The sequence below is a fragment of the Mytilus californianus genome, unplaced genomic scaffold (genome assembly GCF_021869535.1).
Source record: "Mytilus californianus isolate M0D057914Y unplaced genomic scaffold, xbMytCali1.0.p SCAF_14, whole genome shotgun sequence".
NCBI lineage: Eukaryota > Metazoa > Mollusca > Bivalvia > Mytilida > Mytilidae > Mytilus > Mytilus californianus.
Genome location: NW_026262626.1, coordinates 37,663,936 through 37,680,295, shown reverse-complemented (window position 1 = coordinate 37,680,295; position 16,360 = coordinate 37,663,936).

The window sequence follows — 16,360 nt, the reverse complement described above, 5'->3', positions numbered from 1 at the left end:
GAAATGCAGTTTTAAAACTTCACTTGGCAGAAAGTCTATTGAAAATAAATCAAGTCGGACTTGCTTGTTATCGTGGGTGTTCGGTTGAAATTAATAATCGAACATAGTAAGAACTGAAATGGTGACAAAACCGCATAAAACGAATATTCTGTTGAAATAAATCTTCCAGCGAAAATATATTGTCTCAGATACAACTTTAATTAATTTCAATTTTTTACATGTATGTAGAATTGTTGAATTTGTATTATAAATAAAGGGAGGGTGTGTGGTTTGTAATATGTCGTTGAGACGACAACCAGACAACAGAAAAAGCATAAGACAGTTAATTATATTTTTATTTACTCAAATGTAAATTAAAATTCGAGTGGGTTTAACCTGCCACCCATTTCAAATTAAAAAAACCAAGCGGAAAATGGTCAATTCCTATGCCAACAGATTATAGCCGTAGCATAAAATAAGCCTGTGATTCTTGATTAAACATAAAAGTTATTAAATATACTTTTCATAGGATTATTTAACGTGAAATTTTTTAATGATTAAACCGGTTGCAATTTAACAGAAAAGTATTTAAAGATGCAGGACATCCGATACAGTTTCATGTCATTGTCATTTTCATAATTTTGATTGGCCTTGGAGAGTTATAAAAGAAAAAAACCTAGGTCACCGTGCTTGTTTTCGAGAAAACTGAGGCTGAAAAGTGGGGATTGTTGCACCTTTGTAAAAAAGTAAAGCAAAGTTTAATATTTTTTGGAGTAGATATATTCTTTGTCATAAATTGATTGGATTCAATCTGATGCTGTGATTAGTTCAAATAAGGGGAAAATAAATCCCCACGAAAATGACTAGTTAATATTTCAAGCCATGCTTAAAATTACGGATAAGTTGCTCAAAGTGGGATATTTTTTTATTTTACTTTTATGTGGAAATCGAGAGGTTCTTATATTGTTATTTTTCTCATAGTGCTATTATACATTAACTGCCTTTTGCGTAATTTAAGCCACATTAATTCATAAAATCAAATTGTAAATTATAGAAAATATCGTTCTTATTACGGAAAATAATACGCATGACGTCCCGCAGAAAGTGACGTTTTGATGAAATTCGAACGCTTGAAGTCGCGCCAAGCATTCGGAATCCTTAGGTTTTATTCATGCAGTGCTATTAAAAAAAATTACCCACTCACCTCTACCTTTCCTTCCACAATTTTGAATTCATATAATTTAGATTGTCATATTTGAAAATCTTTTAAACTCCTTTCTATATTTCATTGTTTTTGAAAGAAAAAAGGTACCGGTTAAATTTAAGAAAAATCTACAGAAAATTATTTCCCGACAAATTTTCAATGGTTTATATTTCAAAAACAGGCACACGGACCCTTCATTATTTTCTGCTTTTCTAATTTTTTTATTTTTATACTATCAATATATAACAGTCTTCGAAAAAGCCTGTTACTTTAAAAATGAATAGAGAATATCCTTAACGTCAAACTACTCAAATCAAATCTGTAAAATAATAAACAGGCAGTAAAACAATTTATAGTTCACTTTTTATACGCCCGTTTACGGGACGTATTATGGTGTACCGTTGACCGTCTGTCTGTTTGTCCGTTTGTCCGTCTGTCCGTCTGTCCGTCCGTCCGTCCGTCTGTCCGTCAGTCCGTCGTTAACATGGCTGACAATAATTCAAAAACGCTTCAACCAATATACATGAAACTTTGGTGAATTGTTTATATCTATTGAAGTGAGCTCCATTTCGTTTTCTATAAATTTCACATTTATTATTTCCGAGTTTTGGGGTTTAATTCATTAAAAAAGGGGGGATTTTCAAGTTTTCGGACAATAACTCAAAAACAATTTCACTAATTTGCATGAAACTTTTGTGAATTGTTCATATCTATTGACATGAGCTCCCTTTCGTTTTTTTATAAACTTTGGATTTACCGTTTCCGAGTTTTTGGGTTTTATTCATTAAAAAAGGGGGGATTTTCCAGTTTCAGACAATAACTCAAAAACAATTTCACCAATTTGCAAGAAACTTTGGTGAATTGTTTATTTCTATCGACATGAGCTCCCTTTTGATTTTTATAAATTTCAGACTATACGTTTCCAATTTATGGGGTTTTATTCATTACAAAAAGGGGGATTTTCCAGTTTTCGGACAATAACTCAAAAATGCTTTCAGCATTTTTTATGAAACTTTGGTAAATTGTTTATATCTATTTTTGTAAGCTTCCTTTTGATTTTTATAAATTTTCTATTTTATGTTTCCCAGTTATAAGATTTATTTGTTTATAGTCTGACAACAGATTTACTACTATTACGCTACAGCAATGTGTATTGCACAACAGCAAGAAATCTTTCATGTAACCAATTTCAAGTTCTCTGACTACATTTATTCAGAAACCTATAATATATCAAATATTTAATTACAATCCAAATTCAGACCTGTATCAAGCTTGAATATTGTGTCCATTTTTGCCCCAACTGTTCAGGGTTGGACCTCTGCGGGCGTATCCAGCTGCGCTCAGCGAAGCAGTTTATTTCAATATATTATCACGAGCAAGATTAAAGTCGTATTGAATCGGGCGCACTGCATTTGCGCCAATTTTTACAAAATTCAAACTTTCTTTCACGCCACTAGTTTATATTTCATTTGCGCCAAAAAATAAAAACCACATTTGCACCATTTTACAGGTAACATATATAAAAAATTTTAGATATTTCATTGCTTCATCGTGAATAAGAATTTTGTTGTAAGAGTATTTCCCTAGGTAACTAATTAATTTCATACTCATATAAAACTGTAGGTCACGTAAGTATAGGTTTGAAACTACATAGTGTTCACATGTATATCCACTTCATTTGAACTTAGCGGGTGGATATATAGTTGTCTCATTTGCAATCATACCACATCCTCTTATTTTTGTATAAATGAGATAAGTCCGTAATTTTTAATGACCACACATATAAGTCATCTAGTGTACATGAGTACATCCATGTAGCCATTGCTTACAAGCCTTACTTCAGAACAACGGAAGTTTTAGTTTTACTCTAGTGTATAGACTATAGTGCTTTCTTTTAGGTTTTATGATCTCTTATCACTGAGTTATAAAGTTAGAGTGAAAAGTCTCTTATTATTAAGAAAGTATCTGTGTATAGTGCTTTGACTGATGTTACGATGACTGATTTAGGAGGAATATGTTTTATTATGCAATCAAAAATCTGTTAAAGTTACTATCTAAAGTCTCTTTTAGATACAACTATTTTGATACTATATATTTACCTGGGACCGTGTCAATGAATTTGTCCCTGGAGTAGACCGTGTCTTAGGATGGTCTTAGGACACGTCTTATTCCTAAGTCAGATTAACAGAAGTCTCCGTAAATAAGATCATAAGCTTGGTCCTAAAGTTAGGATATATAGACATGGACCGTGTCATCGAAGGTGTCTTAGGACTAAGACCCAACTTAAGGACTACTACATTAACAAGCTGTCTTAGGATAGTATTTCTGTTTGTATCCATCTGATAAGTTAAGCCTTTTTCAACTGATTTTTATAGTTCGTTCTTATGTTGTACTGTTACACCACTGTCCCAGGTTAGGGGGAGGGTTTGGGTCCCGCTAACATGTTTAACCCCGCCACATTCTGTATGTATGTGCCTGTCCAAAGTCAGGAACCTGTAATTCAGTGGTTGTTGTTTGTTGATGTGTTACATATTTGTTTTTCGTTCATTTTTTGTACATAAATTAGGCCGTTAGTTTTCTCGTTTGAATTGTTTTACATTTGTCATTTCGGGGCTTTTTATAGCTGACTATGCGGTATGGTCTTTGCTCATTGTTGAAGGCCGTACGGTGACCTATAGTTGTTAATTTCTGTGGCATTTGGTCTCTTGTGGAGAGTTGTCTCATTGTCAATCACACCACAACTTCTTTTAAAAACACAGAGTGGACGTGGCAGGGTACTTGTATATCACAACAACAAAAAGACAGTAAAGACTGATCTGAGAGTACTCGCAGCCACTAACAACTAATAAAAAAATCATGCATCTAACACTAAATTATCAATCAGTACACATCCAATGGATTTAGTGTAAAGACGTCATAAACAGTCAGAGAAAAACATGACTATGAGCAATGCCAAGATACAGGTATCGACAGATTGTAGATCCATGACAATTTTAACTTTAGGATAATTTTATGATGTCCTAGCATATAAACAAACATGGCTGTCGCCATCATGCACTGTGATGTGTCTGTGTCTGTTAAATTCGCACTTCTTTTCTTACTCATTCTGTAGGGTTACGGTACAGCAATACAAAATAGATAATTTATGTCCTGAGTTTTATACCAAGATTACACGAGATTCCCCTTTGAACTAAAAAATCTAAACAGCACTTAGGACTACGATATGACATCTTCGATATGATTATCTTATAATACCTTCGATATACAGTCTGAGATATATCATAAGACAGTCCTATAATTTGTCCTAAGATATATCTTAAGACAAATCTTATGACACTTTCGATGACACGGCCCCAGGGGTGTCCTAGGATGGTACGAGAATAGTCTTAACAGTTACGATGTACTAAGTCGAAATAGAAACATTAAAAATATATATTATATATATATATATATAAACAAGTCTAAATTGAAAACAACGTTCAAACCTATGATTGCGTTGGATAAAAACCGCAATTTTTATACGTGTGCATGTAAAACAAATTTCTTGGTAGAGGGGTCTTAATACATCACAAACAACAACATTTTCGAAAAGACCAAAAAAGTGAAAAAGTATGTTTTAAGAAAACGTATTTGACTAACAGGTCGAACAACGGATGTTCTTAAACCCTGCTGACTGCCATTGGCGAGTGCCAAATAAATTGATCACCTGATGTAACAAAATGGATCTTAATAATAATCTAATACCAAACAGAAAACAATATATATGACATAAACTCCATAATAAAAATACTAATACAATATAAAACTATTATACTGTTATAATAATTAAACTAATTAAACAAAATATTCTTCAACAAGTTTTTTAAGGGACCTATCATTTTTTACCTGGGAAAAAAAGGGAGGGCTGGTCAAGATGAAGGTGAGTTCGAGTTTTCTTTCTGTAACTGGAAAAGGGGGGTCAATTATATTTATATATTCAAAGTAGGGGATAAATTTTATCGCTAATTAAACATTTGTGAACTTTTGAATTTTAAAGCATATAAGATTCAATTGTGTGACATTATTTTAAATTTGTAGACTAATTTGGTCCATAAATCAACATTGAGGTTTATAGTACTAAGTATTCTGTTTGAGTTTTAGAAAAAAATAAGCTGAAGTATATTTAACAATTTCATAGTATTACGCTCTTCTAAAATAATTCGTGCTGCCCTTTTTGAAGCTAAAAATTCTATCATTATTAGTAAAATGTTTGCACCTGACTAATTTGTTTGAACAATAAAAATTGAATTGTGGAAAACATTTGAATTTCGGTTTCAGAAAAAAAAAAAACGGACTTCTTTTCTTACAAAGGCCGATTCAATACATCCATAAATGAAATGAAGTGGACCTATGGACAAAGCAATGTTATATAGCTAAAATTGCATGCGCATCAGAAATAAAGTCTGTAACAAGGTTTTGTAAATTGTAAACTTTTAATTATACATTAAATGCCATTTATTTCACTAAATATTCTTATTTATAAAATAAATGTTTTAGGACTGTCCTAAGACAATTATAGTTAGTTATCAAATGTTAGGACTGTCCTAAGATAGCTTTGTTTTAATGTTAAGACATGCCTCAAATTCGTTCTCTAAAAACATCATAAATAATGTCCTAAGACATATCTTAGGACATATCCTAGGATACTTTCATTGACATGGCCTCTATATTATTGGCGCAAATGAAATGTTTTATTTTGTCGCCAATGAAATATGGGTTGGGGCGCAAATCAGAGATTATTTTTGGGCAAATAAAATGCGAATTGGCGCAAAAGCAAAGCACCGCTTAAAATCAACCCGTTTTGTTTTCATTATTTATGATTTTAATCAAGTGAAACAGGCTGTGTTTAATTAACAAAGGCTCAAATTTCGATGAAACAAGTACAACTTTAATCTGAACTAGTTTACGATCCGTAACAAAGATCAGATGTTACGCTAACCAAATATTACCGGGGTTCCTCGTTTTCTAGAAAGAAATATAGATCAAACATTTCCTATAAATCTGTATTATGAACAATCTTTGTACAGTGTACCATACCATATGTATTTGTCATGTTTTGTAGATTTTAAAATTATATTTAAAGTGTGTGTGGTTTTTTTCCCTTTCCTGTGATTAATATAAAAAGAAGATGTGGTGTGATTGCCAATGAGAAAGTCAGCAATTGAAGTTCATTACGCAGAACCTTCAACAATGAAGAAAACCCAAATCATGTATTAAGGTATAAAAATGTCAACTACTCTCAATATCAGCATAACAATCTGCAAATTTGCAAAAGCAAATTTTTGTTCTCTATTCCCTCGCCGGGATTCGAACTCATGCTATTGGGATATCGAGCCACCTAGACTGCACACACACACACATATATATAATTTATCGGCCGTCCCACTGTCTATATCGCTCTGCTCAGCTCGTAATAAAATTGCTTATCGTCCTTCCCTACGCCTACATCACCCTGCTCAGTCGCTCCGTAATTCTTGTATTACGGCTTTGAGACGAGAGCAGGCATTATCAGCGACGTCACAATGTCTGAGGAGAAGTTATCAGTGACGTCACAATGTGTGAGGAGACGTTATCAAGCTTGCTTTCGTCAAGCGCAAAACGTCTAAGGGAGGGGAAAAAGACCAGTAATAGAACGATAAACAGATAATCGGGTTTTCTTCGTATAGATATCGTAAAATATCAGCCGCTCGACACAATGTGAAGCTTTTTAGCTCGTTCGCTGCGCTCACTCACCAGAAAAGATATTTCGCGGCTGATATTTTACGATATCGATGTGTAGAGAACCCGATAATCTATACATATATATTATAACCAAAGAGCAACGACCTAAAATTAAAAAAAAAATCTAATTAAAAAATATTAACGTTAATCTGGGACATAATATACTAGTTAGTATAATAGTCCCAGCGTTAATTGATATGATTTTTTTATTAATTTGATTTTGAAGCGTTAGAATTTTAACTTCAATGTACACACAAGTCTTTCTTTTTAAGCATCAGAGTCGGATTTAGGAAGCAGGGGGCCGGGGTCCTCCCTTATGGAGCTTTGAATATAATAAATGCATAGACTTTTTACAAGCATCACTTCAAACATTGCCCCCCCCCCCCTTTTTTCCAAAATCCTCGATCAGCATCTGAGTATGAGGTTTACTGATTGATGGGATAAGGCCAGGAAAGACATATATATATATACATGGTAAAAAATATTAGGGAAAAATCCAATAGAAGAAACGTTATCGGCTACTATGCACAAAAACCTGCAGGTTTAATTTTACACGACTTTACGTATACTCAATCTTAAAACTCAAAGTTTTTGTAATAATACATACTTTATATTACTTAAATTTTGGTCAATACTTATTGAATCGAAACATAAATCCGCATTTAATAAGTGTGAGAAAAAAAATAAAAATTGTTTTTTTTTTCTATCTATTATTTTTTTTATTGGAAGGCAAGGGGTTTTGAGTGTCATTCATCTAATTAAGACGAAATCCAGTATCAGCTAATCTTTTCAGTGTATTTTTTTTCAATAAATACAATCATTTCACCAAAAAAAATCTTATTTAATTGAAAGCTTCGAGTTCAAGGATGCTTCTTTTTAATTGAAACCTCCTCGGTATACCAAAGATAAAAATGGATAACGAACAACCACAAATAAAGTAAATAAAAGTGAACCTATTCTAAAACGTGCTTTTTTTATTTCTGTTCGTCATTCCATTTTTGTTGTTGTTGTTACAATTTATCTCAACAAAGTAGTATATTGTCAATGTTTTTCAATATTAACTAATTCGGTGCAGTGAATTAATACAGATGAAATATATAAATGACAATTCAATGTACTACGCAAATATTGCGGATCGCATTGATTTTATAATTCTCCTATTTTAATAATACTGGTTTTCCTCATTTAACAATATTAATTGAAGTAAAGATATCATTCAGGCAGCAACACAACAGCATAAATAACTCAGTATTGACCAGTATATGAAGGGCGCGAGCGAGAAATTTGGACTGCTACTATAATGGAAGCATTGCACAAGGCGTACAGACCACTCACATACTTTTGTTGCAAGAGTTCTTAACGTGCATGCAGATAGCGTGGTACTCAGAGTCTCTCTATACGATTACACGAGGCATCCAATATAACATCCAAACCATGAATGGACGTGGCTGCTTATCCATACATCCCGCAAATCCAAAGAACGCAAGGGAAGATAATTTCAAGAACTGACTATCTTCGTAAAAGAAAATGTGCACACCGTTAAAAAGCAAACTTACTGACTGACAGTTAAAATTAAAGCCAAGCATGTTGCTTTCCATTTATAATGCGCTTGTATAAGAAAGTAAACTTAGGTGACTATGCATAGAGAGTACGTTTTTATCCAACGTAATCATATTTGAACGTTGTTTTCAATTTAGACTTGTATATATACATAGCACAAACAACATTTTCCAAAAGACCAAATGAGTGAAAAAGTATATTTTAACAAAACGCATTTGACTAGCAGGTCAAACAACTGATGTTCTTAAACCCTGCTGACTGCCATTGGCGATTGCCAAATAAACGGATCACAAGATGTAACAAAATAGATCTTGTTATTAATTTATTACCAAACAGAAAACAATAAACTTGCGGAAAAGATGGTATACCGCAAACATGAGGTGCAAAAATTTGCACACCATATCCGGATTTCGACAATTAATGTCTCTTCAGTGATGTTAGGAATCGAAACGGTATTTGGAAGGCCATATAATTTACCTCAATTTAGGATAGACTCTTGAATTTTGTACGTGTGCATGCAAAACAAATTTCTTGGTAGAGGGGTCTACATACAGCACAAACAACATTTTCCAAAAGACTAAATGAGTGAAAAAGTATATTTTAACAAGAAATCAGCCCAACAATGTTAGATCTGTAAATTTGCATTCGCAAATTTTTAGTTCTTCCCTCGCCGGGATTCGAACTCATGATACTGAGATATCGTGACACCAAATCGCCTGCACTGTATCCGACGCGCTAGACCACTTGACCACCTAGGCTTCATAATAAAGCTTTCGGTGGCCGGGTGTTACCTTTCCTCGTCAGTTTTAATCTAGCGTCGTAATACAGTACATGATATATAAGGCATGAAGATGGAATTGTTACAGATCAGCTGAAATATCTATTGTAAAGGATCCTACAAATTAATGCAAGATACAGTCACAGAAATAATTATATTTATAAGTACGTCTGAACCAGTGATAACTCTACAACAGATTTATCCATCGGATCACCAGCAGTGATGGTGATACATGGCTGTGTACATTCTGTATATACAACTCGTCTAAACATCAGCCCAACACTGTTAGATCTGTAAATCTCCAGGGCGTGTATTTTCTATCATGATTTCCTTGATAGAGGGTTGTCGCTCACAAGGCAGCTATTAAAACCAAGAGGTCCAAGTGGTGACGTTGAAATTGTCCCTTCGTAAATTTCATGGACGCCATCACAAGTTTGTTTGCCGTTATGGAATATCCGTTTCACAGATGACAATGAATATGTTCAAACTGTTTTAACAATTAATCCCGCCCCCTTTCCTCCGAATGTGACCTGCCGAATGTTTGTACTAGCATGAGCAACACGACGGGTCCCACATGTGGAGCAGGATCAGCTTAACTTTCCGGAGCACTTGAGATCAACCCAACTGAGTAATTGGTGGGCTTCGTGTTGCTCAGTCTTTGGGTTTCTATGTTGTGTTTTGTGTCCTGCTGTTTTTGTTTTCTTTTTAGCCATGACGTTGTCAGTTTATTTTCGACTTATGAAATTGAATATCCCTATGGTATCCGTCGCCTCTTTTTTGTCCTTTAAGAAATCTACATGGCTTAAGCGCGGATCGTGAATGAACTGCAAAACGTAACTGTTGGATGATGAAATAATCATATTTTTGCATAAATGTTTGCTTAACATGTAAGAAGAACCTCATTAGACTTTATTAGATAAAACAAGTCATTTGTATAATGTCGGGCTAATTGTAGGATAAATTTTAAATAATCGTTTGTATGTTTGAACAAAAGTCCATCATTAATTAACTGTATGTATTACTTGAAAAAATGACCCCCTTTTTCCACAAATGTCGCATTAAAACGTGTTAATCTCGACATAAGGATTCTCGAAATAAACATAAATAAATTCAAGTGAAACAGTGGCGTGTAGAAAAAGGACAGTCACATGTATTCTAAAGTAACAGTGAAAATAGTCCAAAACATTGACTATCTTAAATATGCTTAACTAATGCTTAACTAATTGTATAGTTTTATTGTTGATATTCACCCCATATGTAACAAGTGTTAGATTAGTTTTATTAATATTAAAGAAATTTCTTGGTATTCCTAAACGGAAGATTTTATACACACAGAAGAAGACGTATACTTAACAACAAAATTATTTTCATTTACCTGTGTATATATGACGCAGGTTTCTTCCAAAGGAATGATTTTCTAAAAATTGTTTGACATTTCACAGTGATATCATACTTTAACTTTGTTTAAACCTGTTTATTTACTTTTGAATTTAATTATTTATCCCTTGTAATTTTTTATTAATTGTGTATTTGCATTCAGGTGTCACAGGTCAAATTTATTCGTTCATTGTGTGTTAATTTACGTTTTTTGATTGAGTTAAGCCTTCCAATTGATATTTTATAGTGTGTTTTTCTATGTTGTGATGTTATACTATTGTTTCAGAGAAGGGAGAAGGTTTGGTACCATTAAAACGTTTAATCCCGCTGCAAATGTTTGCACCTGTCCTAAGTCTGATTACAGTAGTTGTCGTCCATTTATGTAGTTCATACGTGTTTTTTTCGTTTCTCGTTTTTATATAGATTAGACCGTTGGTTTTTCCGTTTGAATGGTTTTACACTAGTAATTTTTTGGGGCCCTTTATAGCTTGCTGTTCGGTGTGAGCCAATGCTCCGTGTTGAAGGCCGTACCTTGACCTATAATGGTTTACTTTTATATATTGTAACTTGGGTTGAGAGTTGTCTCATTGGCACTCATACCACATCTTCCTATATCTATTAACTTTAACTACATGTTCAAATATATTTAAGAACTTAGACAGAATGAAATAATAACTTTCTTTTGCTTCATTATAATGAATGATACAGATACAAATTATTCTTTGTTAAAAACTCTACTTCAAACAAGAGTTTGCAACTGTAAAACGGAAATGACAATTTTTGTTTGTATACGTTTGATCGACATTTTTCAACGAAGTACGCATTTATATGGGAAATTATTGTACAAGAAAATAAGAAGATGTGGTATAATTGCCAATGAGACAACTATCGACTGAAGTTCAAATGAAGTGAAAGTAATTAAGGAATTATAGGTAACCGTACGGCCTTCACTAATGAGAAAATTTTTCCGTTTGGTCGGTTATAAAAGGCCCCAACATGAAAAAATGTAAAACAATTCAATTGAGAAAATCAACGGCCTAGTTTGTAACAAAACAATTTACGAACAACAAACATAACAGAGATATTAAAACCTGACTTAGGAAAGGCACATATAGAATGTGCGGGATTAAACAAGTCTGTGAACACTCAACCCGCTTTTGACCTGGGACAGTTGTGTTACAGCACATCATGAGAACAAACTGTAAAAGCAGTTGCAATCGACCAAACTCAAAAGATCGCTTCAAGACACAAAACAACTAATATAAAACAGTAGACAAAAGCATCGAAATAAGAGTAGTCAAGGTTACTGAAAGGTAGTTCAACTGAGACAATTTCAACTAATAAATAAATCTTGTTCTCTAAAACTGAAGTATCACTCATTACACTTCCAACGGATTTAGTGTTAACACATTCTGAGAAACGCATGCATGACCTTGTGCAATGCCAACATATAAGTAAACTGTATCGACAGGATGTAGAATCAAATATAGTTATATATTTAGTTATGTTTTAATTAAAAAAAACCAATGTGAATGACAATAAAAACAATATTTAATGATTTTACTACTGATTTAAATTGATAACGTTTTAAGATAACATTATTTAAAGGATCGATTAATTTACGTGGATCGTATATATATATCTAAATGTGCGGGCTTTATAAACCATATTGCTGTATTAGATTAGGTATGATATCCCGTTTATAATAAGAACTCTACAGATACAGCCGACCTTCCCAACCAAATCATTGCATTTTTTAAAGATTTTGGAAAGGTTACAAAACATTTGTGGTAATGAAATTCCTGACTTAAAACTTTATCGGACAGTAAGGCATAAATTACGTTCATTGAAACCTAAAACAGGACTACAGTAACAAGCATGGTTAACACATTGTAAAATATGTACAGGTAGAAGGGGGCTAAAGGAAAATCAAACGGAAAATTAACAATTGGGTACGAAAAATCGTCTCTTTTGTCGTTAAGTTTAGTCTAAGATTTCCCGTGAAGTATTAAAATCTAGATAAGGACAGGTATTGCTGTCTGTATTTTATTTACTGTGTTCTTTTTCTTCTTAATTCATGTCGGATATCTCGGATATCCTCTACGTGTTATTGCTGGTTTTTTTCGTTCGGTTGTTTTCTCACGACGTCGATCTCCCATATCCTTGTATTCTTATGATATACCCAGATACCGTAAAAAAAATACCCCTCTCCTCCCCAAACTCATAAAGCAATGAAAACTTATATATATAGCAAATTTGTAACTTGGATATCACATAATCCTAATAAAATTACTTGTTCAAGTGATCATGATTTAATCATTTATTTTTCTATATCGATAACGACCTGTCTTAACTCCAATATCTAAGACTTGAACCAACAGCTACATATTTTAACAAGCCATGCAGTAGCCAAAAAGGGGGTCCAGGGATTCGTGCAAACCCCTCTTTCAAAACAAATAACCTCATTTAAAGTCGACGTTCTGATTGAACTTTGACTATTAAAGTTGAGATTTTGTTTGAACTGTGACTATCAAAGAGTCGATGTAACCCCCTGGCTACGGACCTGAAATTAAAATGTACGGATTTAATTCCATTATTATTGAGAATTACCTTTACACACATGTAATGAGAAAAGAAATAAATATAGAAGGAAGGAAAGAGAGAGGGAAAACAATAGAAAATTTTATTCTAACATCAATAGATCAATGCAATTTATATAAATGACTGAAATCTTCATTTTTGTCACTTTACCATTTTATACGACTGCAAAAATGTAATCTGTCATAATTATGAATATCATGGTTTTTTCATCCTATGTAAAATTACTCCGAAGAATTTTTGGGATACAGACGACAAAGTGAGACAGTGGTACAATCTAGAAAATAAAAAGACACCAGGTATGTAGACTTTACCTTTACCAAAACATTTCTTTTTTTGAATCTTCATGTGTAAATTTATAACAATTTACATAGAAATTTAAACAGGTTTTCTAGATGTTGAAGATAAATGTTTACGTCCTATGGACAAAATATAGTACAATCGTTGAATGAATTTGTTTCAGGAAATGACAAAAAAGAGCAACATGAACATGGGTTCAACGAAAATCCTGAGGAAAGAGTGGTAGGTGTGAATCAAATGATATGAGAGTGAAAGAAAATTAGTCAGAAATTCAACGGCACAAAACAAAAAATCATCGCAAGCGAGGTAGACATGTATCTCAACAAACAACACAGGGATCAGTGTCCCAATGTATAAAAGCATAAATTTAATTCACTACTAGTGAAAATAAAGTTGTGAATATGATTATTGTATCTGTCACTCAGATTTTTTCGCAGATGATAGATCAATTTTGTTATAGATGTCCTAAATTTACCATTTTCTCACTAATTTTTGAAGCGATATTTATGTGCAACAGTACTCCTACCCGAGGAAACGACCCGAGATGCATTGATTTTTTTTTGGGGGGGAAAGGGAGGGGGTTATTGAAATGATGTGAATTGTTTACTTCAAAAACTTATTGTGTACAAAAAATAAGCCAGCTTAGAAACTAAATTCCTCTACAAAATCGTGCTACATAAGAGTGAACTTTTCTACAAATCTCAAGAGTTTCAAAGAATTAATTGGGAAACTTGTATTTGGTTAACATTAAAACCAACGATATATCGTATGTAATATTGATTATAACATAATTTGTACCAAAATAATTTTGTTGATATTGCAGGGGCTACATTCATATCATATCATATATAATATAATAAATTACTTAGTCTAGTATAACTCAGTGTGAATCTCCGTTCATTTATTTTACAATATCTCTGATCAATGCTGAATCAGAAGGTTTTAAGTGACCTTGTTATTATCTTTAATTGGATCTTGCAGAGTTGCTCTTGACCTCATTAAGCTGTGGTCATTCATTGAAATTCCGTAACACCCATCCCAATGTTCTCAACTGTAATAAATCATAGGTTAAGGTTAATGTAACCTATGTATAAACAACATTCCGCGCTTAAACTGGTTTGACAGGAAGACGTTCAGTTGAAAATTTAATATAGACATTGATCTTCATTTGGTAGTTTCCTTTAATTCATAAAATTGGCAAAGTTAGATGTGTACTCGTCGTTGGAGACTTACCACCTATCCTAAAGCTAGTTCTCTATATAGGTAAGAATTCCACAAACCACCTTTATCAAACACTTTTTTTTAAGGATACGGAGTTTCTTTAATTTCTTAGACGTTAGATTTATAAAACACTTGCAGACTTTTTGAAGACGTGATATGGCACGCACACAAAAAGAACCAGTATGAGACAACTGTGGGAGATAGAGGGCCTCAGGCTCCTAAAAAACTATAAAGACAATGTGTTCCCTGTTATGTTTTAGGGCCCCTGTATTTTTCTGACTTCAAAATATAATTAAACTGTTCATAGGTACAAAAAATGAAAAGAAAAGGTTTATGATATATCAGTTTAAAAAATCTCAGTGTTGCCATGTGTTTACGCAGTTTGAAAAGCGCGCTTTATTTATAAACCGGAAGTATACACACACTATAACCAGTATTGAGCTCTTTTCAAATACAAGGCAAGAAAATTAAAGAACTCTCTCAAAAACTGCAAAGGAACTTAAAATTTTTAATCAATATTCGAGTCAAACTTAAGAATTGAAATCTGAACATTCGAAAATGATATTGTATGTATCGAATACAGTAAATTATAAGCCTTTCACGGATACTGTGGTTCTACTGTAGTGACATGCGCAAACAGATTTATGGATATCAACAACGATAAAATTATACTGAGGAAGGATAAAATCTAGGACGCCTTACTTTCCATTAACTCACTGAGAAAGACTTTGTCGGACGGGACAGTTGCATCGAAGAAAATAAATTCTTTAATTTTTCACAGTCCCAAATCAGCAAGAATATGTGATTAATAAAAAAACTCCTTATCAGATATCCTATAAATAGTACGGGAAAATCCAAGTCAGTAAACCTATAAATATATTATGAACTCTGTGTAATTTTCCTCTCTATTGGCACGAGAACATACAATAAATTAAAAAAAAATCACACCAGTGCTGCTCTATCACAAAATAAAGTTTTTACAGCGTAAAACACTAATTCAGTTGGAACAAGTGGCGTATCCAAGGGGTAAGGGGAGGGGTGAACCCCCTTTTTGACGGTCAATGACTCTGAATGGGTACATAAGGTTGGACACCCCTTTTGAAAATGGTTAGATCCCCTCTCGGCCCTGGGGACAAATTATATCAAAATTACAGAAAAATCTAGCCCAGCTATATCTAAAAATATGGACAATTCTATATTAAGAAAAGGGGGGTGTCTTTAATGCTAAGTTGTATTAGGTATTTTCAAACTTTTGTTAACTGTTATTTTGAATAAATATGTGCTGTAAACTGTTATTGACTAATTAGCTGTCATCTTGATTTTTTCAATTGACATTCTTGTAAACTGTTATCTTTAAAAACAAATACCCCTGTTCACTGTCTTTTCAGTCATTTTGGATTCATTGTTTTCTGTTTTCTTGTTTAAGATCAATTAAATTGCTGCTCTAGGTTATCAGTATTTTGAATTTAGTGTTACATGTTATGAGAAAAATCTAAAAGTGATAGACAGCTTCATACATACTAAACGTTTACATGTAATTTCATTCCACTACGTAATGTTTCATGCATAAGAAATGAATTAAG